General features: G+C 43.0%; 1 long non-coding RNA gene across 1 annotated transcript; it reads right to left on the bottom strand.

The window, feature by feature from the left end:
* Window positions 1–1,783: 1,783 nt before the first annotated feature.
* On the bottom strand, window positions 1,784–4,139 carry LOC147179959 (uncharacterized). The gene is made up of 3 exons (XR_015094175.1): window positions 3,997–4,139; window positions 2,861–2,970; window positions 1,784–2,657 (listed from the first exon to the last, which is right to left on the bottom strand). It is a non-coding gene; the product is annotated as an uncharacterized LOC147179959 (long non-coding RNA).
* Between the last annotated feature and the right edge of the window lie 581 nt (window positions 4,140–4,720).

Genomic DNA, 4,720 nt, shown 5'->3' with positions numbered 1-4,720 from the left:
GCCAACTCCACGCTAATGGCATTAAGGCTTTGTCGGCAGCGGCTAATTTAGGACGACGGCAGTTTAGGAGGCGGAGCAAATCTCCCGCTGAGGCTACACCTTGTACTCTGGGTCACGCCGTCCCATAAGCCACTGCAGCGACACAACTCAGCGTGTTTTTGAAATGTGGGAGGCAGCCGGAATCCCCCCCCGTCCCCCCCCCCGCTAAACAGGCCAACTCCGGCGCAGGAAGGCCGGACATCATATCATATACACGCATGCAGTCCCCTCCAAAAGTATTGGAGCGCCAAGGTCAAATTCCTTTGTTTTTGTTGTATATGAAGACATTTCAGTTTGGGATCAAAAGATGAACGAATATTATTTTATTCCTCGGTATTTACATCTAGATGTTATGCCATGAAAACATTTATGGGAGAAAATCAAACCATTTTGAAGCTGAAAGGAGAGAAAATCAATCAAAGCTACTGCACAAATATTGGGTATAGTATTGAAAATGAAACTATTACAATTAATTTGACATTTAAAAAATGCTTGCAATATCTCAAAATTATTAAAAAATGAAGACTTTGCAACTAAGCCAAAGAGCGGCCTAACTCCATTTTAAAAGGAAGTATAGAAATGACTGGAGAGGAAAAAAAGCTTTCAGATGAATAATTGTCTACGTTTGTTTTTTTTACATCAAGGTGGCTGATACGTATTGATAGATTTGACCAAATTAATTTAGACCACTATTGCACTCAATTTTTCTTTCTAATCCTACTTGGTTTATTTTCCGACAGGCAACCTTGATGATAATGACTTTGATCCAATCAATCAAATAATGTAATACAAATAATATCATAATAATATAATATATAATAAATAATATATTAATATATCATATAATAATATAATAATATCGATATGTGTCCATCAAAATCATTATATTTGATCAAATGCTCAAATCAGAGAAAAACAACAACTTCCAACTAAGTGCAATAGACAGCCCACTTTATGTCAAAATCTGTAACTAAACCTTGATTTGGACCAGTTTTTTTTAATTTAATTAAGGCACTTCAGTTAATTTAAAAATGTCCAAAAGAGAGTAGTTAGCCCACTCTAAATCTCATTGGCTGATTGTCTTCACTTTATTGGAATTAATTTAATATTTTTTATTTATTTATTTATTTTTATCTCAAACAGCAACAATTACAATGAACGTAAACAAAAAGACTCACATTAGGTGTTGAAGAGGCAGAAGGAAGCCAAATCGTATATTGTCCTACTCCCCTCCTTACAATCTAAAGCAATACTACCAAAATAAAAGAAAAATAAATTCAAAAAGTAAGATCAAATATTCAAATAAGATGTTGGGTTGATTACTGAACCCCTTTTTATGATAAACTGTACAATATGAGACACACGATTTTCATTGACCTAATTCATCTATTTTTATGTGTATTTGTAATGATATGAGGTAATTAAACATTGATGTGGTTTCACAGCCAGCATGGTCCTCTGAAGAATACCACAACTATAAAGTGGCCCACAATGAAAATGTATATGACCCTTGTTCGAGAAGTAATCATTGCCACATAATATATAAATCCCCCCAGATTTTATTGCAACTGTAAGGCTTTAAATCAGTCTCCTGCAAAATAAAATACATTTCGTCCACTCTCGTTCTCAGTGGCTCCAATTGGCAAGAAACATGAGGTCGACCCACAGGCTTTGCTTTAAATCCAATTTTCAATTGTGAGGATTGTCGTGCGATGTCGCTGGCAAACACGTCACAGCACACGCCTTAGTAACAAATATTTTTTTTATTACAACATTTGATGGTTTTCCATTCTTTGCAATGGATTGTGGCGGAGTAAACGTGACTGCTGGGACTTAACAAAAAAAAAAATTCCAACGATCGATCTTAAAGCACAAAGACTCAATTGACTTTTTTTTTTGTGACACAAAATCAAGAATCACTCAGTTAAAAGGGCCGAAGTACATTTTAACCACAAACAAGGTCCATTTGTTTCCAGAACGAGTTGAAGTCATTTTTTTTTTCAACCTGTGTGCATACAAAAGAAATAAAAACATACATACAACAGTATCATCGTTTTGACGGGGGTGCTCATGAACAGCGTACAAACAAAGTTGTGCATTTCCCAAAATTAGAAAGACGACAACAATAAGAGCGGAAAAGCTTGACGCCGTAGCTTTGGCGCAAAAAGCAGCAACGCGGGAAGTCGGTTGGTGACGTGGTGAGTGGGGGGGGGGGGGGTGACGCAATTCCTGGGATGCAGCAGGACATTCCTCGCCCCTTCAACCTCCACGCTGGGCGTTCAAACACCTCCAGGATCCCGTTCCACCGCCTCCTCCACTCTCCCCCCTCTTCTCCATCCCTCTCCACAGAACAGCCCTCAAGATGGCGGCGCGTTGTGTGTCGACCCGAAGGCGTCGTCCCGTCTGCGTGAGCGAGTGGCTCGGTTATCGTTGTGGTTTCGTCGTTTCGGTTACAAAGTTATACAGCTAGAAGAAGTGACTGATGAAAACAAGGCAATGCGGAAGGAAGGGGGGAAGAAGGGAAAGGGGGGGGGGGGTTGTGTCGGGGGTGGGAAGGGGGACGGGGGGTGGGCATGGCCAGGGGCTTCACGACGTCGCCGCCTTCTCCTGTTCGATGGCTGCGGGAGAGAAAAGAAAATGCTGGTTCATGTTTGTGCAATGGCATGACACATTAGGTAGATGGACAGACGGACGGACGGACGGACAGACGGACAGACAGACAGACAGACAGACAGACAGACAGACAGACAGACAGACAGACAGACAGACAGACAGACAGACAGACAGACAGACAGACAGACAGACAGATAGGATGACTTACTTTCTTTTGTAGGCAGGATGTTCTTCTCCTTGGTCTCCGTCTTCTTCAGCTTGTTCTTATCGAAGCTGGTCACCTCTGAGATGTCGGGTTTGTCGCTCATTTTTGCAGGTCTGCAACATCACAAAAATACCTTAGTCAATAAAAATAAAAATAAAGAGAGAGAGAGAGAGAGAGAGAGAGAGAGAGAGAGAGAGAGAGAGGGAGAGAGAGCAAAAAATAGCCCCCGGAAAGTATGGTGGGAATTTTAATAATTCGGGGAGTCTACATGTGTATAAAGTAAAAGCACCTGAGTATGTGGACCCTCTCCTGACTATGGAATCAGGGCGTTGGCCAAATATCATTACGCATTACTTTTCTTTCTTGGGGGGCACGTACGCCCTCCTTCTTTTGTTCGCCCTGCGGCTGTGCCCGTCATGATTTGATTGGGCATTTTACCCAGTTATCTCACACTAGGGATGTTACGACGAAGTCCCGGCATTTACATAACAATAGCGGTCAGCCATGCAGACCCCCCCCCCCCCCCCAAAAGAGGAAAACAAAAGGAGACGCAGACGATGACGAAAGGAAAATTCCACGCATTTTGCTAATCATGAATCGCCCACTGTAGGAAATATTACATACTGTATTTGTTTTGCTAATCATGGCGAAATCCACGTTGGAGCTTCCCACCCAGCACCTCCTCCTCCTCCTCCTCCTCCTCCCATGCGGCTCAACGTGAAGGAACCACCGCCCAGGTCCCAGTCGCTCATTCCTCACATCCAGCTCAAAATCAATCGTCGTGTGCAACACATTTGAGGCCAGTCGATGACCCCTGTGCACGCCCGTGGGTAGTAACAGTGGGCTAATGGGGGTGGGTGGGTTGGGGTTTTGGGGGCACGCTCGTAACAAAGGGGAATGCACATTTTTGCGTGCACATGGGTGCGCCGGTCGGACAAAGAGCGCGCGAACCCTTGGATCCACTCACTCGCGGCTCCTCTTAAAACAACGCCATTATGTGATGCGATATGTTTTCATTTGCGCCATCAGCAATGCAACAATAAAACTGCTCTCGAACTGTAAAAATAAAATTGGGAGGAGAGAGAGAGAGAGAGAAGGAAAGGCTGACAAAGACAAGTGATCGTTCAGATGGAGCTTACCGATGAGTCGTCTGGCGAGGACGGTTGGCTTGTTTGAGGCTCCGGTCAAGCTCGTTGCAACAGTAAAAAGGCGAGTCTCCGCCAGACGCAAGCTTACATATAGTCACAAATATGCTAATGACGTCTGACATCACTTCCATCACGTCCAGAGTGGCTCCCCCTGTTGGCGAGAACTTGAACGGCACTTTCGAATTAGGGCGGGGTGGGGGTGTGAGATGGCTGAAAACGAGAAAGGGAAGCGCATCAAAGTCCAACTATTTTTGTTTTGTTGCTTTTCCGCGCTTTTGTCAACAGATTCACGCGGTTATTTCCAGTGAATTACCTCTCGGTGCTATTTGAGGGGACGATGGTTATTTACGTGTACGAGGCGCCCTCTAGTGGTGACATCCACAAAACACATTATTTAGTCGTTTTTGTCATCCATTTCCCGTTAGAGCTGTTGCTGATTAATGCTGAAAGCAAATAAAAGCTCTAACCCCATTCTCAAGAGAGAGAGAGAAAAAAAGACTTATATTCTGTTAAACGTTTTCAGCAAAAAATTAATACAAAGAGAAGAGTTTCTAATATCTAATGATAATCCACATCATGGAAAGAAAAAAAACTTGGGCTCTTTGCTGACAAAATAACTTCTCAGCGAAATTAATGTTTGTCAGCTGCAGGGTCTGTCTCAGTGGATTCCTCACAGATTTGAGTAGACTGACAGTTGTCATCAAATGAGACTTCC

The sequence above is a fragment of the Leptonotus elevatus genome, chromosome 2 (genome assembly GCF_054856555.1).
Source record: "Leptonotus elevatus isolate MCC_2025b chromosome 2, RoL_Lele_1.0, whole genome shotgun sequence".
Classification (NCBI taxonomy): domain Eukaryota; kingdom Metazoa; phylum Chordata; class Actinopteri; order Syngnathiformes; family Syngnathidae; genus Leptonotus; species Leptonotus elevatus.
Note: the sequence above shows the minus strand (reverse complement) of the source record. Positions and strands in the feature narration are given on the sequence as shown.